At 45.7% G+C, this 26,038-nt stretch overlaps 1 long non-coding RNA gene across 3 annotated transcripts; it reads left to right on the forward strand.

Moving 5' to 3' along the window:
- The first annotated feature begins 1,295 nt into the window (after window positions 1-1,295).
- Window positions 1,296-24,304, forward strand: LOC135295578 (uncharacterized). 3 transcript variants are annotated; one of them, XR_010357701.1, is made up of 4 exons: window positions 1,296-1,572; window positions 9,035-9,218; window positions 13,108-13,254; window positions 23,826-24,304. It is a non-coding gene; the product is annotated as an uncharacterized LOC135295578 (long non-coding RNA). The 3 variants fall into 3 exon arrangements; XR_010357700.1 differs by lacking the exon at window positions 23,826-24,304 and adding an exon at window positions 15,882-16,086; XR_010357699.1 differs by lacking the exon at window positions 23,826-24,304 and having other exon boundaries at window positions 13,108-14,216.
- Window positions 24,305-26,038: the final 1,734 nt, after the last annotated feature.

Genomic DNA, 26,038 nt, shown 5'->3' on the forward strand with positions numbered 1-26,038 from the left:
GATTGCACCCCAGAGGCAGAGACCCACACTGGAGCAGTTGATGAAGAACTTCAGCCTGTGGGAGGGACTCCACACTCAGAGGATGGGAGTGTGAGGAGTCCTCCCCATCAGGAGAAACGAGCAGCAGAGACAACATGTGATGAACCAGCTGCAAACCCCATTCCTGTGCCCCTGCCCTACTGTGAGGAGGAGGGAGAAAAACTGGGAGTGAACTTAAGGTGTTTTAAGGTTCTGTTTTATTACCTGCTCCCCTACTCTGATTTATTTGGTAATAAAATAAATTCATTTTCCCCAAGTTGAGCCTGTTTTGCCTGTGACAGCAATTAGTGAGTGACCTCTCCTCATCCTTAACCCACGAGCCCTTTGGTGTATTTTTCTCCCCCTGTCCAGCTGAGGAGGGGTGTGACACAGCAACTTAGGTGGGCGTCTGGTGTCCAGCCAAGGTCAATTCTCCACACTATTAAATGAAGAAGAAAAATATTTCTTACCCTGAAAACATCTTTCACCTCTGCCCTACTGAAGGAAAAATGATTTGTGATGAAATAATTTTTCCTTAAGTGACTTAGGAGCCTCAGATACATTTGTTAATCTCCTGACCTATTTATTTTAAAAAATCTCATCATAAGGCTGCATTTTTTCTTGGCTTTTTGAGGCAGAGATTTTGGTGGGGACTTTTTATAAAACAGAACTAAAGCCAACTAAATGCACGTATCTGGAACTCTTCAGCTCTACTGCCAGTGGTGTGCACACCATCTATTAATGACAAAATGAATGAATTAATGTGAAAAAGCTGGATGGGGAAGGATTGTAAACTCCTAATCCAAGCCTAGAGCCCTGCCAGGATGATTACAGAAATAGAAGGGATGGCACAGATCCCTGCTCACTCCCTGGCACTGCTGCTGGGGGCAAAACCAGGGCATTACCTTTTCATTAGGACTCTTCTCTACTTCTTCCCTTCTCATAGAAGAAAAAAAAACACCAGTCACAAAAAAAAAGTTCATGAAAAATCAGAAATATGAAGAAGCAGGAGCTAAGCATCTCTTTGGAGGCAGTAGAGCAAGGCAAGCTTTACACTGGCATTTTTTTCCCAGAAGCAAATGCCCATTATTTCAGGGAGAAGCAGTTGGCAGCTTGGTCTGGCTCACAGCACTGAAGAAACAAGCAGACACACGTGTTGAAGACAGGAATCCCCTGGTGCCCTGGCAAACCCCACCCCCACCTTGCTTCCTCCTGTATCTTGTTTTGAGGAAAGCAGGTGGCAGTCGTTCAAGGACCTTTAAAGATCTGCTTCATTTCAGGTGCCAACTGTGAGATCAACTGCTCCCTCTCACCCATTTGCAAAGTCCCAAGTGGAAGAGGAGTCTTCGTTGCAGGAGAATGTTTGCTACTGATTCTTCCAACCAGTGCTCTGATCTACAGCAGCTATGGCTTTGCCAGTGTCCTGTTAATTTAGTTACCACAGTAGGAAAATATCTCAGAAGATAGCTCACTCAAATTGCAATAGCTGCAGGCAAGAGGGCTGCCAGCAGGGAGCTGCCTTACATCTGGGCTTGAAAGAGCTCAAAGGTAAAGGTAGGTTCAGTAGTGACAAACAGGGAACAACAAGCACCTCACTCTGCCTCCTGTTTCCTGAAACATAATGTTTTCACAAAGAAAAAAGGGGAAAAAATGTGCCTTTCTAGTGGAGCAGGTGTGTCTGGGCCTGTTAGGGGTCAGTAGTGTGCCAGAGCAACTGGCAGGGTGGTACACCAAAACTCAGAGAGGTAGGATGGTGCAAGGAGGAGGAAGTGGAACATTATTGCTGCTCTTTTCTGGTAGCAGAAGAGAGAGATCATTGAATCAGCCAGAGCTGTGTAAGACGTGGGAAAATCTGACACGGGGGTGCCAGGATCACAAAACCTGGTTCTGTAAGAAGCAGCATTCTACATCCTGTGCAGTGCTTGTCCCCCTGGTCAGAACAGAGTGAGAGATGACCGGGCACTCTCACAGTTGTTAGGGACCCACAGACTGTCACATCTGGCTCTGCCACATCTGGTTTCCGAAGGATGCAGGTTGATATTCGGCAGACCTTATCAACCATCTGTCCTCAACACAGGCCAGAGGGATGTGGGAATGTGCAGGCATTCCTACCAGCCTAATGGGCCAGTAGGAGATCCCATACACCTGGGCAGCCCTTGTCACCTAAAACTATGCCTTCTCTGCCTTGTTGTTGATCTATTCCAAAAAGAGCACATTTTACAAAAAAAAAAAAACAAAAACAAAAAAAAACCACAAACAAACAAACAAACAAAAAACCCACTCCCTGGTGTAAAGGTGTTGCGTGCAGAGGGTTTGGGTTTGTGTTTTGTGGGGAGGGTAGAACAGAGACAGCGCTGAGAAAGAAAGGCAGGGCAGGCAAACTCCAGGTACTTAAAAGTGCTTAATGGCTTTCCTGGACTAAGAAACGAGATTTTCATGTATTTGCTGTGAGAGCTGTGTTGCCAGCATCTCAGATGGTCTTGCAGACACAGACATAGTAAGGAAGAGAACCGCTTATGAACGTCTCGGGGATGCTTCCTTTCCTTATCTGCAGGCCGGCGTCTGTGCCCCTCTCACCTGACTTCCCACAGGGACGCACGCTGGTGCTAAAAGCCCTGCGTGCCCTTCCAGAGTGCCTCTCTCAGCCGGCTGCCCGAGCCTGAAGCGCCAGCCTGTGCAGCAGGGTCCCCTCGCTGTGCGGAGCTGTTCTCCGCACCTCGCTGTGTCTGAGCGCCCGGCACGGCTCGGCACGGCACGGCACACACACACGGGCAGCCCGCTCTCCGCAGCCCTTCCCAGCGCACCTGCCTTCCCACGGCGCTGGCATGGTGACCGCGGAGGCAGCGCCTGCTCCCTCTCCACAGAGCAGGAGAGAAAGGAGCAATTTCAGGCTCTGCAGTGAGTGGATGACTAGTGCACATATTGGTAATAGCGCCGTGCCGGGGTCTCGGTGTGATCTTCCTGTTGCTCATTTGCTGGCAAGTGTGAAATGCAAATCCCTCCGGGCTTCTGTCTCCGCTCAATATTCACAGGAGCATGAAGGCTCCTGCGCGAAGGGGAGGGCGAGAGCCGGCAGACAGCGGGGAGCTTTGTTTCCTCCTTTGTCTGGAGTTTACGGGTTAAAAAAATCTGTTTATTCGCGAGGCTCTGCAGGGGATGTCAGCTCACCACACCCGCCCTGAACCCAGTCTCTGCCCCAGTCTTGGGCACAACACCAGCGGGTTCCAATTGGAGTACAGAGGCCATTGCACCAACGCTGTGGCTCCAGCGAACCTGGCGATGGCGGGGCAGGGGACTCGGGATGTGGGAGGAGGTGCCCGGGAGCGAGTGTGGCTCGGAGGGCTCAGAGCAGCTACCCCGCCCAGGACCCGCCGCCGGGCGATGGTTCCCACCCTGCCCCTTTCCTGTGGTGTGATGGTTCCAGCCCAAACCCAGTCAGATCTCTGGAAATGGCAACTGAGACACTTGTTGCCATGGTGATCCTTAATAGTTCTGACTCAGATGTAGCGTTGCTACGGCAACCGCATCCGCAGCCCTTGGGAGGCAATGCCGGCACATTTTTTCTCTCGTAGAGGAAAAGGGCCCCGAATCCCCATTTTGCTCACTCCTTGCTGCAGTGCAGTGACGAAGCTTTGGGGCTGTTTTATTATTCCCCTAATGAACGGCGATCCTGGTCCTTCACCAAAGGATCTGCTGCTATTCTGCTGCGTAAAAGTGCTCTGGACCGCCTCAGCACGGACAGGGTCGGCATCATAAAGCGACCTGAGCCTTTGCCCCTCTGTGGCTCACCAGAAAAGATAAAAAAAAATTAAAAAGGAGCAGTAACCTTTCTTCGTAGGAAGGAAAAGCTCCTTTCATCTCGGGAGCTGAAGATCTGTGTGTGGGGGGGTGGGTGGTGGCGGTGGAGTGGGGTGTGGTGGTTCTGAGATGAAGAGCGTCTGTGACTGTGAAAGGCAAGACAAAGGCAGAGCGCCTGTGAAGGAGTGGGTGTGCCCGTGAGGAAAGGAGCGGATCTGTGTGCAGGGAGCGTGTCCGTGGGCATGGCTACGGACGTGAATGGAGAGGAGCTGCCGGCGGAGGAGCCGCGGAGCGGAGCGCGGGTGTGCCCGCTCTGGGAAGAGAGCGGGGATGCTCGGCTGCCCGGGCTTTTGTGTCCGAAAGAGCACGGGCAGGACGGGCTCGCCACATGCGGAGCTGCGTGAAGGCACTCGCTCCCATTCTGTCCTGTCATCTGTGCAGAGTCAGCCACTGACACACGTAATGCCTCAGAGGCGCTGGCGTCCCAAAGGGGCGGATAAATGGAAGGAAGGGGGAGTGTATATTAAGTTTGCTGTTGCAAACCTTGGAGAAAAGACTTCTGCAGCACTAAATAATCCAGGCAAAGTCATTTCATGGTATCCTTTTCTGGCAGGGGCAGGTGGGAAGGAGGAGATGTGAATTCTACATATGTGTACCCTTGGACCTACAGAGCCAAAACCCTGTATTGAGATACCTGGGCATGGATCCCAAGGGAATTGGTCAGTGCTTTTCCTGAGTCAAATGTCTGACTTCTCATTCAGGCAGGAGGAGTCACTGGAGAGATGCTTAAAGCTCCCAAGGCTTCTCAGAGGTTTCATAAACTTTCCCTGTGTTTTTTTCCAACTTGTCAGAGAATCCTACTAGGCTCTCTCCTGCCTGACATTCTGGTTCTTTTGGACACCATTTTGCACTGATAGGACACGGCTATATGTCCTGGAGCAGACCTTCAGAGAAACTGGCATGACTGAAGGAAGGGAAAGCTTACAAATTCACCATGAAGATGGGAGATAATTTTACTGCAAATAACAGTGGATCTGGGAAGGACTTAAAAGTGGCAGATGCAAAGGATAAAGGATGTTGTAAAGAAATTGGCCACATTCTGCAATGGGAGAGTATCACAGGTGGCTCTTGTGTGCCTGGCTTAGATGAGGTGTGGACAGAAGCCTTATTAACAAGGGTAAGTTAGTAACACACATAATGGAGAAAATTTTGGTGTGGAGCCTGATGAATATAAACCAGCCTTAAAGAGGTGGGGGTGGGAGGTGACACAGACATGAGAATGAAAATTTTGGAGAGGTTCAGAATGGAGGAAGATATCTCAAACTCCCTGAACTGTACACATGAGGGTGCCCTATAGGTTAAAAGGGAATAAAAGAGCTGAATTAAGGTGAGAGCTGTGAGGACTCCAGCAGAAGGAGTCTCTCAGGAAGTGGATGTACCTCTGGTATCTGCAAGGTTTCAGGAAGAGAAATCTTGGGACTTGGTAAATAGCAAGTGCAGGGCTTCTGCATGAGCAGTTTGTGAGGCTGGAAAGTGCTAAAAGCCAGATGGAAAGTTTCGAGGAACAAGTCTAAGGCTCTTCAGAGGTTAATATGGCCCATCCAGAGAGTTTAGGGAGACGGGAAGTTGTGAAGAGACTTAGTCAAAGAGAACTTTTAAATATGTACAATGACTTACTTGGCATGCAGAGAGAAACTCATCCCTGGATTAAGTCTAATGAACTCAGCAGCTCTGGCTTTAGCTGTGTCTGTTAATTCCCCATGGTGGAGGCAGAATGAGGGGAAGTGGCCCTTTTGCCTGCCTCCCTAGAAGAAAGTGCCCATCATTGGGGTGGTGCTTGTCAGAGGCCACAGCTGTGCCTGCGCTGTCACACGTGCACCTTTGTCACATGTGATGGCCAGAGCAGTACCTGTGCCCTGTCACTGCACACATACCCAGCTCAGAGGTGGGACACAGTGTGGTAGCTGGCCTCCATCTTGCAGCCATTCCCAAGGAACAAACTGGATCTGGAGTTGGGTTCTTCATCCCCCTGGGAAACAACAGGTCCCTCCTTCCCAGTGCAACTGGTGCTCATTCCAGTGACCATGTCTGGGTTGCACACCTAGACACCTGCTGGCATCAAAGTGAGAGGAGGACCACACCAGAGGCAGCAAGGCTGTTGGAAGAGTCCCTTGGATCTAAGACTAAATGAAGCATAGGACTAAATATTGTAATGTTTTCATCTCTATTTCTGGCATGATCAATTACAGAATTTCCTGGATATGATTTCTTGCCTGGAACCTGTAATAAAACAGAAAAATAGGGCTGAATTACTACTTGAAGGTTTGTTTGCTTATTTTTTAATTATTTTTTTTTTAACAGAAAACAAGAGAAACTGGAGAGGGCAATTCCAGTAATTAGTTGTTTATTTATCCTGACAGGATCTAACCTGTGTCTGCTCTTTTTGCTCATACCTAAAAGAAAATTATGAAGCCTTTGTAAGGACATTGGGGGCAGTAAATACTTGCCTTCCTTGTAGTCTTTGGGACAGCTCAGTCTCACAGAACAGCGATTTTAATAAACAAGAATTAGTGTAAAGCATGGAAAAGCCAGGTAATTATTGTCGAACCATTAGTCTCAGGATCCAGCAATTGCCAGGTGCATCAAGATTGTTTCAAAGAGAAAATCATGCCTGTGCAGGGGGAGGGTTTGGGGGTGGTAGGGAAAGAAAGGAGAGTTGGCTGAAATACTGCAGCTGTCTTTTTTGTTGTTTCTTGCTCCTGAAAGCAGTAAGTTGTTGCTCAGATGTGCAGGTTCAGCCTGACCCGAGCTGCAAACCTTCTAGTAGGATCTGAAATCACCACCCAGGACAAATGGCTGATGATGACTGAGGCATGGTGCTGGGGAGACACATGTGCTGGGGCAGCAGAAGGAAAGAGGGGTTTGTAAGGCAACGAGGAATGGAGTGAGGGCTGGAAAGAACAAAAGAGGGTGGTCTGGTGGCTTGGATGCTTAACAGGGTTTTGGGATGATGTCTACTTGCTCTTGTTGATGGAGATTTTGTTTAACAGAACTCCTGTATACAGAGCAAATCTCCTCTAGAGCAAATGATAAAAAAAGAAGCATAAGCAGGCATTAGAAAACTTGATGCCTCCCATCCCATATACATTTTGAAACACACTGTAGTGAGGGTCAAAGCACAAGAGCCATTAAAATTTTGTGATTTTTTTTCTCCCTGTGGTTCTTAAGCAGTGATGTCTATGAGATTAGTGCTTACCTTGATTTAATGTCTCATCAGAAGCATGACTTCCCCAGCAGCCCTGCTGCAGTGCTACTAAATGAAGCATGCCCTGTTTTCTCAGCTGGGACTTAAACCTCTGCCCTTAGAGACCTGAGGGGTGGGGAAGAGAGATGGGGACAGAGTGATAGGTATTGACCCACCTATCATGTATTAAATTAAATAACCAGGCTTTATTTTTTAACCTATTTAAACCAGTTGCTGTTCTTTGCACAATTGGTGTTTGTGGAGGTTGCCGAGGTGGCAGCACCACAGTGTGAGCCTCCCTTGCTCTGTCCCTCCCCCTGACTCACATTCTGCAGGTGACCTTCAGACACTGTCTTAAGGAAATAGGAGGGAGAGGGTGGGGGAGAGAGAGAACATTTTCTCTGCCAGTTAATTGAATTCAGGTCTTCCCTTGAAGTTACACTGGAAAAGCCTTATTGCACTTTCATGGTGAGGAAACATTTGCTCATGGGAGAGCAGAACAGATGAAACCCTCCCAAGTCCCTTTGCTGAAGATGTCGAACTAAATTTGGATCGCATCTGCTCTTAAACCAGAACTGACCACAGCCTATGGGAGAATGTCACTGATTTTAGTCCTGCTTTACAGTAGGCAGCAATATAGCTCAGTGAATTACCCAGCTTGATGACCAATTTTTTGGTGTATCCTACGTTTTCCTTTTTCCTGTTCTCCTCAGCAAATCTGCCCCATACTGAGTCCCTAAGAAATCCCACTCATTAAAAACCCATCCTTTGAGGGCCTGTTGTGACAACCCTTTGAACTTCTGTGCTGGGAGAGCACAATGCAGAGGACATAGAATAACAGGCAGTCAAACTGCCTCATTAGGAGAATATTAGATCCTATTTGGTCTTTTTCTATCAGGCACTTTTGAATACTTTATCCAAGCCATTTTTTTTTTGTCACAGGATCCCTGCCATTTCCCCTGAGAGATTTTGCTTTACTCTCTTCTCTTTGCATCTGAGTCCTCATGGGGGCTGAATGTGAGGGTGTGATGTGGAGAGGGCACAGCATCAGAGCATCACAGCCATTCACAGCATTTCCAAAAAGGGTGTCTGCGAAGGACACTCTTCTTTCTCCACTAGAATATTTAGTGCCTGCACATCACAGAAAACATCTTCACCTTCACAACTAAAGTTGCCTTTTTTTCTTCTTCTTTTTTTTTTTTTTTAATACCACAAAGGTGTGAGTGTCCTTCCTCCCCGCCCCCACTAGGGTGCTGAGTTTGGTTTAGCACTGCACCTCCAGCTAGGAACCATGGATCTCCATAATTCCACTCCTTTGTCCTTTGCTGCAGGGATTTACCACACTGAAAACTTTCTTCTTTCTTACCTGACGATTGCACATTTATATTTCAGAGTCCCAGACATGCGGACTTTCTAGGCACAGTATGCTAACACTACACTCATCTCCTGACATCTTCCCTCATTTCCTAATAATCTTTGTCACAGTTCAGAATTGCTCCTGTAGTTTCAAGAGCATTTGCTATCACATTTCCGTCTTTTTCTGCCTCTAGCCTCTTCCTTGGCCTTTACTCATGGCTTTCTGCAGCTGGCAGTGCCGTGCAAGCACCTGCTGCTTCATCCGCTGCTCTGTCCTTTGCCGTCTCCTTTGTGATGCTTTGCCTTTTAGCATTACTGTAACCTGTAGAAGAGCAGCTTACTCCAGACCAGCAATCTGTGTGTTCCTGTGTGCTTCTGACTGCTTTCTAATTAGGAAGACCTTAATTTACAACCTCCCATGTTCCCTGCAGTGTGCCCTGCAGTACTGTTTATCATCTCTCTGTCACAGCCAGGATCTGTGCTGGCTTGCCCTCACTGAGGGAGCTGCCTGCTGTGCTGGTTGGAAAGGTGCCTCAGCTGCTGGTGCTAGGGTGGGAGATGGGGGATGTTTTACACATGAAGTTACACAGGGTTTTCTTTTCCCCCTTTTTCTCACAGCACATTGAAATGCTACTTCCTGGATTTGTCTCTGCTGCTTCCCTCCATCCAAAGAGCCATGTTTGATGCCTGGTCAGCTTGAAAGATGGTGCTTTTGTGCTATATGCTGAAACACATGATGTAACTGATGGCCAGGATAAGAGTCAGATGCTCAGCAAGGGTAAATTGCCATGGCTTCAGTCAAGTGAGTAAAGCTAATCCATTTTCTTCCAGCTGAGATTCAGGGAGCATAGATTAACTATACTGTCTGGAATCAGCCTTGATTGCAAACCCAAACATAACGAAAGATGTGGCTTCAGTGACCCCCTTGTCCTGCAACACCTCAGGCTTCTCCTTGGCATGGTGGGGCTCAGTGGCTCCTGTCCCCTGCCTTCCTGAAGTGGCAGGAGTACAACTCATTCACAACAGGGATGAGCCATGAAAGGGGAAGGAACTTGCTGTTCTTGTGCTGAGATGCATGGCAAAGCAGCCTGGGTCCACAGAGACTCTGATTGATGTGACAGGGAGGGAGTGACAAGCCTGCTGATGTGCTAACATCATTTTAACTCCAGCAGTTCTTGCCAAAAAAATAAAAGACCTGTGACAAAAACGAAAGCAGCTCACTTACTCAGGGCCTGTACATGTACAGGACCTGAGAGCCACCACCTGATGTGAGTTATGAAGCCTGGCCTTTCTCCAGGGAGATGAGTGTGATAACACTTGACAGGTCAGGCTCAGGGTGCTCTGTGCTCTGGTTCAATACAGTTTGGCTTAGCCTGTCTCTGAAGGGCTGCCGCCCCTGGCTGCCAGCCCTGACTTTTAATTCAGTCTTTACTACAGGTCAGGAGATGAGGACTATGCACGTGAGCCTGCATATATAAAAATATAACACAAAGCAGCAGTGATTGGGGTTTTCCTCAGGAAATACTAATTTTCCTTGTCACTCTTACAAAAAAAGCACTTTACTTGGAGTGGGGTGGGGGGGTGTCACACTGAATTTTTGGTAGAAGGCTGCAGAAGCTGAAAGGAGACTAGACTATTTGCTCAGCTGTACGAGGAATATAAATGTGTAATACCTAATTGCTTGTGATGTCCATCACCCTTTTCCAGCACCAGCCCACATCTTCAGGGCTCTTGGTGTAAGGGGACAATGTCCTCTCTTTTTACATCTGGCAACTGGACCACACACTTTCTGTCATCACATTTCCTGGGTTCCTATAACTTTGCTTTATAATGTCCATGGTTGAACTTCTTTTTCTGAGTGGTGAAACAACAATATCTCTTCGCCTACATCTTTGCTAGAGTCTTGTCTTTATCTTCTGTCATGTTTTTCCCCTGTTCCTGCTTGTGATGGCACAGGTCTCTGGGCAGCTGGGTTAGAAAGCACATCAAAAAATCTACGGGGATTTTAAAACACAGTTTATCTCCTGGCAGGTTATTTTTTCAGCCAGGTCTCTGCTTCCCTGCCCTGGTTCACAGTGTGCAAGTGCAAGAGCCAGCTGTGAGGAAGTAAGAATACTTAATGTTCTCATTGCTGCTGAGAACTTTGTCGCATGAGGGCCAAGTGACAGAAAAGTTTATTTCTCTCCTCCTCTGCATGTCAGTGCAAAGTGGGACAGCCTCAGCCAGGAAGACCAGCAGTAGCCTAGTTCAGAGTAGCTCAGTCTGGTGACTAAGCCCTTCTCTTTGGGAGTGGAAGCAATGTGGGTTCAAAACTGAGGCTGATGCCGTGTCAGTGCCAAGGGAATGCTGTAGGGGAAGGAGGGTGGCTGGTTGCTCCTGCCATAGCACTTCAGTGCCTCCAGGCTTCCCTTACTGTCCTGTTTAGGAGATGAGCTTACCAGTAAAAACTGGAAGTGTATCGCTCTTCCCCCTGCTGACACAGCCTCTTTCCCCTTAGTCTTATTTCACGTGAAATTATTCAGCAAATTCAGCTTGAATTTGCTGATCATTTTGACATCCCAGAAAATGCGGCTCACAGGAAATAAATGATTCAGCAAAAGCAGAGAAAAAAAATTCACCTGCCTTCTTCCTGTCACATTTGCTCTACTCAGCTGCTGATGTATCAGTAGAAAATTCTTCTTGTCTGTGACAAGGTTAGACATAACACAAAAGCTGCCATCTGCCTTAGGAGGTTTCCTGTCTCATGAGGCAATTTTCTTTGGGTTTTCCCTAATTCCACCAAAGTCAGAAGAGGGATTCTTGCTCATGTCTTGCAGCTACAGATTTGTCTCCTTCCTTACCATGACACCCCCAAAATCTATTGCATGAACTTCAGCTGGGCTGAAGGCATAGTAGAGAGGTCTTCTGTTGAAATACAAATAATCTGTACATTTTTCTCTTTGAAAACAGGAATGGTAAACCAAAGAGAAAATGATCCAGCCCTAATTGCCCTTTCCTTTCTTGTCCACTGACTCTTTCTTTTGTCCAGTCTGGCTTCAAATGCTGTGAATGGTGAAGTTTCTGTCACTTTTTCTGGACATTGTTCCACTGCCTAGAAAATCCTGCTCTCACAGGTTACTCTGAAGTGGTATTTTCATTAATTTCATGTCAATGCATTCTCTTATGACCATCTGCTTGCTGTCCTTTAATACTCTAAATCATTGCATTGCTCGTGTTTCCATCTTTAAGGCTTGTGTAAGCCTTTAATCCTCTCCTGAAATTATCACTTGATTAAATTATAGGGAATGACTTTCTTTTTAATTTTTCTCTCCCTTCTTAACCGTTTTTATTGTTCATCAATGAGCTTCTCTCTAATGTTGTCAATCTCGGCCTGGTTTTCAACATCCAAAATACAATGCAGTGTTCAAAACACCACACAATGTTTTCTATTTATGCCAGAAAATTGTACAAGGAGCTAATTATTTCCTTAGATCGAGAAATAAATCTCGAAGCTCTCCCTTTCTTCTTACTTGGTCGCTATACTTTGTCACCTCTTCCTTTTAAAATATGAACTATTTATCCTATCCAGTATGATCTGAAGATCCTTGTGTGTATTCTGTAAATGCCATACTGCCAAAAAAACCCCACAACAAACTAGCAGACATCAGGCCTCATTTCAGGCTATAAAAAAGAGAAATGTAAGAGGCCATGGTCTGCTCTGTGGGGGTACATCCTTGCTGAAGCACTGGGAAGCCAATGTGGAAAGACACAGGCTATTTGGTGGGAACATCAGAAGAAAAGAATAAAAATTATCTGAGGTCTAGAAAACACAACCTCTGAGAGAAGACACAAAGATTTGTGGTTGTTTGGGCTAAAGAAGACTGGCTTTAGAGAGAAGCAGTATAAAAAAAAGTCTTTAAATATATAGGAAATTGCTACTAAGACAAAGGAAATTAAATAGTCTTCTTTTCCACTGAGGGTATAAAAAGGAATATTGAGTTTAAATTGCAGTAAAGGAGACTTAGACTAAACACTAGGACAAGTTTTTAAGCTGACAAAAATGTGTGTGAGGACAGAAATATGTGGCTTGGGAATACCATAGGAACTGCCAGCACCAGGGAGTTTTCAGAATAGCTGGACAATCATTATAGAAAGTTTATACAAGCACTGACCCTGCTCTGGGGCAGGGGGAGCACTCAATGAACTGTTTTTCCCTATGGTCCCAAGGGCAGAAAATGGGTACAGATTGCTGACCTTTTCACAGTGTTCTCTCCTTTTAAGTAGATGCTCAATGTGTTTGCGAGTATGTGTGGGTGCAGCTGATATTTGTGTGAGAGAATGCTATCTTGCCCCCTTTTTCAACAAACAATTGCCTTACCCTGACTTTAATTTACCCTTAGGTTAATGGGGCAGAAGTGGTATCAGGGAGAATAAGATGAGCTTCATAGGCTAAGGTTTATTTCACTTCTTTATTTCACATCTGACCATAACTCCTTCCTACACCACACCTGAAATAAGGCTTAGAATTATTCCAGAACTGTGGGTTCTGGATCCTGTTGTGCTGATCTGTGAATAGAGATGGGGAGAAAGAGGTGTTCACTGCTGAGCCCTCAGCTCATCTTACTCAGCCTTGGAGCCAACTGAAGCATTTGCACCACCCTTCTCGTTATTTCCTGCCATGAGACGTGTCCTGCTTCTGCTTTGTTTTCCAGTGACATGTCTGCCTGGGACTTCCTCCCAGCAGGCTCTGAGTGAACAGCCTTCAGCACAAACAAAGAGCATGTTGGAGCTGAAAGGAGACAGGGGACAAGGCAAATATCTCTGGGGCCTCTGATTTGAAGCATACGATGGAGTTTAAGGTACATTTGTAACCTTATAAGACATCACAGACACCAGGATCCCATGTTGTAATGGCCTTGGGCCCTGGGACATTGGGTCCCTGCCAGGGTTGGGCAGGGTGTCAATGGGGGTTAAAGAAGCAGTGTCAGTCCACGAGGATGGTCAAGAATTGCCATGAGCCAGACCAGCAGTCAGGACCCAGATATCCGGACTCTACCCTTTCATCACGTTCACACCTTTCGGAATTGGATGTGACTCAGAATTTAGGTGAGCTCCTGTAATTGGGATGTATGTGGATGGTTTAGTTGCTTTCTGTACCTACTGGAGAGCTGTGCCCAGAGGTGAGCCAGGGCCCTTTCTGTGATCTTACTAATGGCACGGAGAATTGTTGCTCACTGCTGGGAGAAGCAGGGGTACTAAATTAAACTTACAGCTGAAACAGAGCCATGAAAAGGATGTGGTTCTTTGAATATGTGGTTCACGTGTGAAAATCTTTGCTGCAGATGTAGGTGCTATATGCTTGCTCACATAGGCTTCAGAGGGCTCTGGACTCTGAGGTTTAGAGAAGGGAAACCCAGAGAGGCTTACAGAGACATCAACAATGGCTTGTGAAAATCCAGTTGCAGTGTGTTGGAGGGAATTTTCAAGATTTTTTGGATATTCCAGATATACATTTTATATTTGGTCTCTTAAGAAAAAGCACCTTCCAAGTAATTTCTTCCCTTCAGTGATGGACTAAAGGATCCTGGCTAGGTTACATCCTCTGATGTAACCAAGGATAGCTGACCATAATTTCTTATGGCAACTTGATATGTAACTATCACATCGGAATTTTTGACATGAGCTGAAGTTTAGTGTAAAAGATGACACTGTTGGGTTTATCTGGGTGAAAGCTTCAACTGCAATTTCTGAATATGGACTACAAAAATCTGCTCCAAATATAAAATCCCACCTGTAAATGCATTAAAATTCTGAGCCAGAACTCAGCTTGTCTTTGGTGATTTTCACTGTTTCAGCTATTGCAGGCAGCAGTTTATAAAAGGGGCCTTCACATGACATTGTAAATCCCACAGTGAGCTATTGCAAGAGCAGGGGAGAAAAATACGTTAATCCATAGTAGTAAATTCAGGATCACTCAACAAGCACATGCTTCCTTCTTGGGGCTGCCAGTTGTACATGGAGCTGCAAGTGACTCACTGTGAGCCATTTTGCACTCTGCATTGCTTCCTCCCTTGCCTGATGGTGTTGTTAAAGACCTTTGCACTTGCTAGTGACAGTCAGGTGTGAACAGAACTGACAGAGGACTTGGGTTGTGCTGACCCTCCTCTGAAGTGTGATTAGACAAAATGCAGCCAAAACAAATCATTTTTCATATCTATAGGGCAGCTTAATCTGCTTTTGAACTCTAAAAAGTGCCTTAAGGAGCTATGTAAAAATCTCTAGCTCTCTTAAAATTTGAGCCTGACATATGAAAACTGACTTTGCTATCACTTAAGGGAAATACTCTGTAAACCCTGATGCTCCACACAAAGTTGTGTGCTGTAGGAGCCAGGTATGATTGTCTTCATAGGAGGAATGTCTGCGGATTGGGATTTGCCCTCTTCGGGAAGGGGCTTTGCACACACAGTTTTTTGATCTTAGGTAAATAGCTAGTGCTGTGTTGTTTGTCACAAGCTGAGAATCAAGCTGTCACCTTTGTGATCTCCTCAGCTATTCCTGGACAAGTCAAGGATGACTGCTTCCATTAGCAGTTTTTCACAGTTAGGTCCATGCTGTGCAATAATGCTGCAGATTGACTGAGGTTTTTTTTTTTTCTCTGTTGCTCAATTTGTTATTATTTATTTAATTTCTATTTGTTATTATTTGCCTCTTTCCTTTGTACTTGATCACCTGTACTTCATAAACGCACATAATCAAAGTTAAGCTAGAGCACATGTTTGTGATGTGTGATCCTAAGGCATGCTCCTGCAGACAAAGGCATTTTGCTGTTAATCTGGCACAGAGCACTTCTGGGAACTGAAGGAGTACAGGCTGCTTCTTAGCTGATCTGATTGTTTGCTATTCCACACGAACAGTGGAGAGCTGTAATAACCTTCTTATTGTGCTAGAAGATCAAGGATCTCTTAGGGTCGTGGAGGCTGCCACAGTGATTTTCTGTAGTGGCCAAGGCCACAATATAGCTAAGGATATCTGATTACCAAGCTCCTTTGTTTTTGGTGTGACACTAGCTACCTTTAGGATTTTTTTTTTTAATTGAGAAGAACACGTACAATTCTCAGTCATAATTGAAGAGACCGACTGAAAGGGGCATCTGTGCTTACCTGTATGTCTTGTTGTCCAAAATCTCACTCTCCTTTAACCTTGTTAAAGGTTCCAAAGGTCCCCAAAATAATCCTCACATTCACAAGTTAACAAGTTAACATCTTTAAAAATTAAAGATATGTGTACCAAGTTCAAGATGAGAATGAAATCTGAATGTCCCAATAGATCTGTTCTCTTCATCTTAGTATTTCTACTCACCTGGAGCAATAAGACAGAATTTAAAAATGTTTTGTGCACTTTTAAAAATTTCTGCAGAAGATCTCAACAGATTTTAAAAATACAAGTGGTATCTTCCAGGTTTCATGTGTCTTGTCATGCATTTCAGGGATGGCGCTCTGAAAAACACTTTGTATCCTACAACCGGCCATTGGGCAGACCAGTGCAGGCCAGCAGTGCTTCATAGCACCCTTCCACCTCTACAGTGATACACAAACTTTACACAATGTTAAGGAATGTTTATATTTGTGTTCACTTTACCTCAACAACAAATATGATTATTTTCTCCAACTCTCTGGAGGGGAGGATCCATTTTCCAGGGTATTTCTCAGAACTGCACAAGCCCCTATCAAACTTGAGTAAGTTTCTGAATGCACCAAATACAAAGTGCTCCAAACCAGGCCTGGGCCTGGGATCTGTTTTACTGCTGCTTTTTATTTCAAAGAGCAGAAAAATGAAGTCTGGTAAAAAGATAAACAGGAACACCTGATGTACAGCTTCTTCACAGATTATGCAGCTATTCAGTTCTCTTCTTGTGCTTCCCTGTACCACCCCAGGAACCATGCTGCTTTCACAAGCACTCGCTTATATCCCGCCAGCACTCATGTCCTATTAGGTAGAGAGCACTTTTGGTCTTCTGGACTGATAAGGAATGAGAATTTCTATCCTTCTGCAGTTTCCTAAGCTCTACTAATCAAGGTTTTTCATGGCAATGTTTGCTGTGGGACAGAAATAGAGATATATGGGAGAAGGCAGTGATGCAACTGGTAAATGACTTGAGTTTTCAGCCAAGGAAGAGAGGAGTGATGCTCTCAGTGGAAATGAACAATAGGGAAGAGTACAGTTTGAAAATTAGGAAAGTGTTCCTACAAGTGACATCCCAGGGCTGAAGAACAACCTTCTCATGAAGGGAATAGCAAGACAAGCCTTCAGGTTTGTTTCACAGTGGGTGAGCACTTCAGACTTTAGAAGGACCAGTATCAAGTGGAAAATGGGAAAAGAAACAGGCACTGCTGCATTACTTTTGCAGGCTTCCCTTGCATAGCTGCATTACCAGGGAGCTCCAAACTGCAGAGAATAAGCAGTGGCAGTGGCAAAATGAATTTACATTACTTCTGCTACCTGCCTATGCAAAAATGACATCGATTGAGTGGCTGCCAGCCTAGGAAAAATGTAGCTAAATCCTACTACATGGAGTGGGCACAATCACTACTACCTGAGATGCTTCCCAGAGTGCAAATTTAATGAGGAAAGCTCATGCCTCTGAATGCCTTTGGATGCAGATGCAGAACAAGTTATACCAGACAAAAGGTTTCTCAGGATAAGGGGTGATCTTCAGAGTGTGACAGCACAAAATCTTCCTATGGACCTACTTCTGTCCCCACAGTCAAGTGAGATAGTTTATTTGAAAATGGGATAAGTGGCTCCACATTCAACATGGGGAAAGAATATGCACATGGGGCCATTGCACCAGAGTGGGTGACACTTTCCTCATGATGAAACCATAGTCACAGATACCAGGGGTAGGATAGTTCAGTATGGATGATTAGAAATAAATGGAAAAAGTACAGAAATGGAGAAAAAAGAGAGTGTCCTTACAAACCATGCAGTCGTCTCTAAAGGGGGAGGACCAGGGAGTTATATGGGGACAGCACTGAGTGAAACCACTGTTGCTTGGAAACTCAAAGGGAAAAATTAGCATACAGAAAGGTTTGTTTTTCAGAGACACTCAACACTTACACACACACACACACACACACACACACACACACACATACACACGACAGATAGATAGATAGATAGATAGATAGATAGATAGATAGATAGATAGTCACAGTCCTCTGCTTCTTTGCTGATGGCTTTCTTGCCCAGTCAGTCATTATAAGAATTCTTTGTCTGATTTTAAAAGTGAGAATAGGAATGAGCCCCTACACTTTTTGTTTATATATATATAATGAGAATGGATCTTGTGTTAGCAATTCCAAGATACAGCTGTTACATATAAAGGTGAATTAAAGCATATATAAGGATAAATTAACAGATCAGCTTTCTAATCCACCCCAAAGAGAAAGGAGACCTGTCTTGGATTATGAAGGAGAGCTGTGGGCATAGTTTAAAGGCTCCTTCATGCATCTCACCGAAATCTGAAATAGCCAAGACCGCTCACATGCCTAAAGTAGCTGCAATCACAGGAACCTGAGGCATTAAGTGATGAAGAAGGCTTGCAACCATGGCTGTTCCTACAGAGTACCTCCTGGTCAGTAAAGCAATTTTCCATGTTCCAGGGGTGGAATGGCAGGAGGGACATGCAGAAGACTGGCATCCTCTGACAAACATTGAGAGCGCAGCCCTTGCCAGGAGGGATGAGGTTGTGGCCTCCTGAGTCTGGGAGTGGTGACAGTGTGTTGGTGTGTCTACCTGTGCATGCACAGAGTGCGAGACACCGCTCAACTTCTGTGGCTGAAGGCAGGTCCAGTTCAGATACCTCCTGTTCTTCTCCTGCACAGATGAAATGAGGTGCTATCAAGAAAAAGCAGAGGAGCATTTGGTCCCTCAGCTCAGATGAGGCTCTAAACCTCAGCCTGCCAGAGGCAGGCATTGGCAGTGAAAGGAGGAAGAGATTTTGTCCAAGGGAGAAGACATCTGTCTTTGCTGGTTCTATGGCTTACTGAACAGGTAGAAAAAACATGTTGGACTTTCCCTTCTGAGGAAAAAATTGTTTCCCTTTCCAGAATCTCAGGTAAATAGATTTTGTCGTTTCCCTCTTGCTGTGTTGTGCATTGGTTTGGGAAGGCAGCCAGCAGCACAGATCCAGGCCCTGACACATGCATACACTCTGGCATGGGCAATGAACTCCTTTAATAAGGATTTTTTTTTTTTTTTTTTTTTTTTACTCCTCCCCAAGACACCTCTCTTTTCCCATGCTGATATAGTGCCACACTGCCCATAGCATCAAGCTCCTTTAAGACAGAGCCTGCAATTACTAGACCTGTTATTGATGACCTGGAGCATGCTTCCCCATCCTTAATATGTCCATCACCTCTTCCAATATCAGCAAGAAGCTGTGGTTTTAAGACTGAATCAAGTCTTTTGGTATCCTGCACTACACTCTGTGTGCACCTGTATCTGCCTTGGTCTACACCAGCCTTGATCCGTTGGGTCTGTGACAGTCCACTGCAGCTCCAGAGCTTGGCATGCCATTAAGATGGAATCCCCTGGCTGAGTCCACAGAACTCTTGTTGTTGTTTTAGAGACACAGATTTTCTCAAACTGGAGACCTTATGAAAGGTCTTGGCTTGCTGGATGAAACAACTCCCTGCATTATGTGTCCTTCCACTGTCCAAGCTTTCAGTTGTAATTTGTTCGCCTGAGTGGCCTGGCCGAGGGAGGTGACAGACAGAGACAACATGTCTGTTACCAGAGGGCAATATGCAGTCCACTTGGAGCCACATCTACCATTAGAAAGTGACGTGATGGACATGATGGGTTTACTTGTAAGGAGACCATACTGGTGTAATGAGAACTGCAGTCCTTGTGGTTGCCTCACACCAGGTCGTGTGAATGGAGGCTGTCCTGCTAGTAAATTCAGAACAGCAGCATCCAGCTACCCCTAAACCACTGCTGATATCTTTCTGACACTCTCATCTTGGGAGAAAGGTGCTGATGAAGCATGTTAAAGTAGTCAGTGATCAAAAAGAACAATCCTGACCATCAAACAGAACCATCACTGAAAGCCAAAGCCTGACTTACTTGTGGTGGTTTATGAAGGTACATCAGCTGCCTTGCATGACTACAGAAAGGAGAGTTTCCAGTAGCACTTGGGCCATGGTTCATCCCTTCCAGTAAAGGGGAAATACATGTTTTGTGCCTCACCTGGGGTGGTGTTGTCCTAAAGCAGCCCATCAATTAGGTAGCATGGCTGACTCCCCAAACTAATGGTCCTTCACTCTAGCTGCTGCTTCTTGAACAGCTTAAGGAACAGCCCTTCAATGCCTTCCACAGTGTCAAGTGCATGTAAATTAAGCAACACACTTTATAGCTTACCTAATACCACACTTGGCCATGCCAAGTGTAAAACTGGGACAGAGACATTGAACCCATAGTACTAAGTTGGCGGATGCTGACTTAGTACCTGGTGCCAAGTGCCTGGCCTGTGCCTTCTGCCTGATCTCTGTTAGCAAGAGGATTTTGCAGTCTCTACCCTGAGAGATACCGTTCCTATATGGCAGTGGCAGATGAAAAAATCTAGAAGAAGAGAAGCTCTGCTTTCTTGTTTTATCAAGAGAAAGCAGAGCTTGGGGCTGACACATGATTTCTGCTGTGTGTTGGGTTTACTGAGTTTCCTACAACACACTTAGGATAAGAAGAGTCAGAGTATTATTTCATACCCTCTGCTTTGCCATGGATGGCAAAGTGCTCAGCCCAGGCACTCTTGTGTAAGACTTGTGTTTGTTTATATGAGGATTTTTTCCTAATGTCACCTCCCTTCTGGGTGCAGGAGGGGCTCTCCCTTCAACTACAGTAAGCCCCAACTCATCCTCACAGAGCCTCCCTGGGGACTGCAACTGGTCTGGGTTCCTGGAAACCTGCTTTGCATCCCTTTTCTCACGTGATGGTTTGAGCCTATGTTCCAGATGTGACCTTTGTGTAAGGGACAAAAGAAGGTCTCCTTTGTAAATCTAATGGCATCCCTTATCCAGCCAGACTGCATATTTCCAGAGTTCAGAGATAGATCTTTGTGCATCAAGAAACAGAGAGCTATGCTTTCTTCCTGTATATGCTTTTTTCTATTTTGTACCTTTTTATCCCCAACTATTTTATATCAAGAGCTATTCATCAGAAAGACTATAAAATGAATCCTCACAGGAGACAGAGAAATGTCTTGGCATCAACAGTTTAGTAATGGGTTATACAGCCTTTTCATGTGGCGTTTGCCAATATGAATCCAGCCCCCACACCAGCAGGGACTGCAAATTTCTATCATGTGCTGACTGGCTGTCAGCCGATAGGAAATGAACTTAGTCCCAGTCCAGTTCCTACTTAATCAGTGCACGTCAGAAATACCATCACTGCTGGAAACTGTCTCCCTCTTTCACTGGCAAGCCTGGCAGAGAGGCTAGGAAGTGAAAGTGAGTCTCTCATCTCTGGGGATAATATTGGAGACACATTAGCATCAGAATCTGTAAGGAAAAATCTTATTCAAGCAGTGCTGGTACTCAGCCTGCTCTGTGTTGAGGCCTTTTGCTGTTAATATGAAACTTTTCACCAGCCTGGCATTTAACATGAGCATAAAGCGATTCTCAGGAAGAAATAAAAAAAATTGCAGGTGGTGCCTTGACTATAAAGGCACTAAATGAGAAATCGAGACAGAGTTTTAACAGGTGAATGTGCCTTCACACAAGAGATTGAAGATGTCCTAAATGCAAGTTTTGCATTCTGAAGCTTTGCCAGGAAGAGACAGAACTGCTCAGAGGTCACAGCCACATCTGCTTGGGAATTCTCCAGCTGCATTGATTTTATTGAAAAAACCCGCCAGGTTGCTAAAATCCAAAACTTCTCTGTAGTTAAAATTCAGTTGGAAAGGTTTTCTTCCAGATTAATGATTTAATTCCTACCAAATACGATTTTCTGTCTTGCCCATAATGGAGTCCAGTAGCGAAATGCCTTCTGGTGCTAGACATACCTTCACATCAAAGAAATTCACCCAGGGAGCAGCAGTGGAAAAGCAGAAAAAAGAGCCAGATGAAAGTGTTGACACCATGCCACCCCACTGGTACAAAGAGGGTTTGCTTCTCTTCACACCTGCACCACTGCAACAGCCCCAACGCAACCACCTTTCATGTGCCTTTTCTTACCACACCCCAGACTATAGGCACAGGTATGGAAGAGACATCCAAGTTGTTTGAACTTCTGTGTTGGGAACTCTTCAAAACAAGACAGAATAAAGAGTGTCTCTGTGGAAGCATGGAGCACGTGAGCCAGTGTGTGCCTGCCTGTACAAAAGTGTGTGTACACCATCTGCCACTGGGATTCTGCTCTCAACACCACAAGCACAGCATGCTCTCACCTGTGGTTTTGGTACATGCTCAGGGCTCTTCTTTTTTTCCCCCAAAAGAACTTCTCATTGGATTCATTGCTTTGTCAAGTGGAAATGGCAGGAAAGGTGATGGTTGGATTAATTTGTCAATTGATATTGCATTTACAGTGCATAATACTTCAAAGGCCTGGTAAGCATCACCAGGTCAGTGCTGCCGCTGAGAGAGCCAGGACAAAAGGTCCTGTCTGCAGCCATCAGAGGTAGTAGCAGAACCAGGAGCAGGATTCAGACCTGGTACCTTGCCCCCTGTGCTGACTGCTCAAATGCTGCTTACTCACTGTGCTTACAGCCACGATCCTGCTTTCATTGCTGCTTTCACATTCTTGTTGATCTGAGCTCTCCCTTTAGCTATGCCTTTCAAGTCTTAGAAGCTGTAATGAATATGTATCAACATTTCAAAGCCATAGATTCTGTGGTGGGGAAACAGAAAGGGGATGGGAGAGACAGACACACATACAGTCTAATTCATTTTTAAATGTCTGTAATTCATCCAAGAGCATTATCAATAATTACTAGAAGAAAGCAGTAACTCACATCACGAGAAATCAGTGCTTTGACAAAAAGTTGGCAGCAGGCCTTACAGATATCTTGCACATGCAAAACCTTCCTGGAGCATGATAATCAGCTGGGGGGCGGTGTGGGGGGGAGACCTTTCTGTCTCTTCACAGCTCCAGTGGCCTCACCAGGGAACCTTGCTGTTCTGTCATCCCTGTGCCTGCGTCAGGCACGCCGCAGCTCCTGCAGACAAACTCAGTGGGTGCATGCTAGATCTCATCCCTGCAAGAGGTGTGGGTTTCCAGAGGAGGTTCATGGGAGCTGGATGCATTGTAATCGTAAGCATCCCTTGAAAAATCAAGCCTGGATGCTCACTGAATATCCTCTCAGGGTCTCACTGCTGCTTCCCCTCAGCTGCAGCCATCGCTGTCTTGTGCTCATGGCAGGGCAATGAGCATCTCCAATTATCCCTGTTTACACCATCTTCAAACTCTTTCCTCTTAAAACTCTGACTAGGACATAGATGGTGGCCTGGGACATGGGACTGGGAGCAGATCCTGAACTACTTCCAGTTTGGTGTACCCAGCATCTACCTCCCACCTACAGACCAGAACCCCCACCATAAAACTAAGGCAAGACAAAGAGGGGGAAGGGAGTGGGGGCCTCAGAAAGGGAGGCTGTTTGTGTTAAAATTTGGCTTTTTTTTCTCACTTGAAGCCAGTCCTGGCTGCTCACTTTCTGTACATGGAGCTACAAGGACTGTGACATTTAGATCCATTCCCAGCCATTGCACTTCTATGGGCTGCCAAGACCTGCTTCAAATGTACTGGCCTGGTAGGGCTGGGGATGAGATATGGGGATACTTTGTAACCTTTGTGTTAGTCTGTGGAGTATGAGTGATCCTCCAGCTCCTTTCCCTCACTACCACATGACCCATGTGATGCACCGCTGATTTTGGGTCTGATGCAGCTGGGGGCTGTGACCTTTGCTGCTGCCACATACTGCCAGTCATGCTGCTTTCTTGACTGCTTCTCCCTGGGTTTACCAGCACTGTGGGAGCAGAGACACTGGCACAAATCCCATGGAGCATTCCTGCTGTCATGTCAGACCTCAGGCAGAAACACTGCTGGGACCACAGTGTCCTAAATCCAGTGGCTAGATCTGCTGGGACTCATCAGTCTGAGACTTGAGCCTCCTCTACAGCTAAAGCTGACCAAAATCCCATTGCAGCACAGAGAGTCACAGCATTTGGGTCACCCCCAGCACAGTCCGCTGTGCTGGGCTGCAAGTGAGGAACATTTGGCACTTTCAGTTAATACAACAGCAGCTGCTGCCTCTGTGGTGTGTGTCTCATGAAACTGCCAAACACCTGTACTCTCCAGTTGGCATCTAGTTAATTAATGGATAAAATTCAAGAGATTAGCTTCCTGTACAAAAACCTATATGCTTTAAATCCTGCAGGTGCACCTGGCACTTCAAGAGATAGAGAGAAGACCTAGAACCACCTGTCCCAGTGGCCTGAGAGGGCAAGGACAGCCCATGGTCCACAGATCGACAAACAGCATTCAAAGGATGTCTGGAGAAGCTGGAGTTCTTTTTCTTTTGCCAAATTTTGCTGCTGAAATCTTTATTTGAAACCATTCAGGGTGTTAGAAGATGGGCTTCTTTTACACTTGGCACAATTTCTTATCTTTATATGCACCTCGTTGGCTTGATAAACACATTTTATTTGATCTCATAAATCAAATGTTTATAGTGGCCCTTGTTGTTTCCCATGGAAAGTCTGCTGCTCTGTGTTACACATGGGACATGTTGCACTGCCCTGCAACTCAGGAGGCCATACACCAGAAAGACACTCAAAGCAGGAGCATTTCCTCATTGAAAAATACCCATGTTTCCTATGGAGAACCAAATGGAGGAATTTTCTGAGTCTTTTAAGGTTGAGGGTTTTTTATTTGTTTAAATCAGGCCTAGTTTAGCACTTCAGCACTTTACCAGTCCATGCCACAGCCTGATATTGGTTGTTGAGAGCACCCAGTCCTGTGGTGTCCTCACTATGCCGGCCAACAAGAGGTGACAACACCTATGGGGCAAGTCTGGCTCCCAGGACAGGGACCTGGAAGTGCCCAGTGCTTTGAAGATGTGCAGCTACTTGGACAGACTGGACATGAAGCTCTATCCTGATAGACTGGATAGGAAACTGCAAATCGAGTGTTTGTTATTCCATCCCTCCCTGAAATTGTGGCACCAATGCCACAATGAAGGCAGTGAAATGGGGTGTGGAAATTTAGCACTCTCTAACTTTGTTATTACAGCTCAGTGAGAAAGCCAGGCCAGAGCTGTGCTTTGTGAGTAATGATCTGAGCTATAGATTAGCCAGAAAATGAATCCTCAACTGGTATACAATGATACTGTCATTCCAGAATTCATTCCACACAGAAACATATGTAAAGCCATAATACTGACTGCATAATCAGTGGGTGGTGTTGCTATTTTTTTCCCTTAAGCATATGATGGACAAACAGCTTCTCCACTGTACATTTAGACCGCTTCCATCATTTCTATTCATCTGTCCAGGAAAAATTATATAGGAAAAAATGTGTAGGTGATGAAATTGCCCTCCATTGTTATTTGTCTTGGTTTTTTTTTAACTAACAAAGGAGAGACAACAGATGAAGTGCATGTTGAGAGGTGGGTGGAAATCATAAATAACTTGTGTCTTCAGAAACAAACCCTAAAAGCCAGCCTGACTGTTTGGGGAATAGGGCTAGTGGCATTCTTGCCTTCTTAAAGCTTTATATCTAGCTCTGCGATCTCTCAGCTATTTTTTTGTGGGCTTCTTAAAACAAAAACAAACTAAGATCCCATTTCAGGGATTAGAGTTTCCATGGAGAGCTGTAGCCTTTGGCGCCTGTGGTGGGTTGTGGCGTGGCTGTAATGACAGTCCCTGTCCGGTGCCACCAGTCCTGAGACATTAAGTGCACGCATGAATGTGCACATGAAGAAACACATGCACTTTGTCTCTAATGGGGATTTCATTTTGTGCACATGTGTGGGAAGCGCCAGATCACCACTCTGGAAGCAGAAGCTGACTGATCACAGATCTGGTCTGGGATTTGGGTGGCACCAACAAGGTACTTGTGATGTCTCAGTCTCAAAAAAATGACCTTTGAGGACCAACAGCACCTGTGGTTTTTCTCATGTGCAGGTTGACCACTGAAACTAGAAAACCACCCTCTTCAAACTTCCTGGGGTTTCTTGCCTTTCTGTGTCCTAGTCTCCAAGGTTTCAGGCCAAAATCAGCCTGGAGCCAAAGGGTCAGCAGCTAAATGAAATTATGAGGTTTTTATAGAGCCCAGATGCCTGGGCAAAGGCCGAGTTCAAAGGAGGAGAGGAACAAACAGGGCAGAGATCAAGGGATGGGAGCTGGCAGAGGAGAGGAGGGAAAGGGGAGGCTGAGGTCAGGCAGGACTGAGGATAGAAACACAGGGATGGCAAAGGAGGGGTTCATGCTGGAGCTCGGCATTGGGTCTGAGGGACTGGAAAGGTGCCACAGGAGTGGATCTGCTCCTTACTCTGCTCTAACCCTGGTTCATCACACACACGAGTCAGGAGGAGTACAGGGCTCAGAGAAAACCACCTGCAAATCAAATATCAGCTGGGCAGCCTTTGCT

This window comes from Passer domesticus, chromosome 2, assembly GCF_036417665.1.
Source record: "Passer domesticus isolate bPasDom1 chromosome 2, bPasDom1.hap1, whole genome shotgun sequence".
NCBI lineage: Eukaryota > Metazoa > Chordata > Aves > Passeriformes > Passeridae > Passer > Passer domesticus.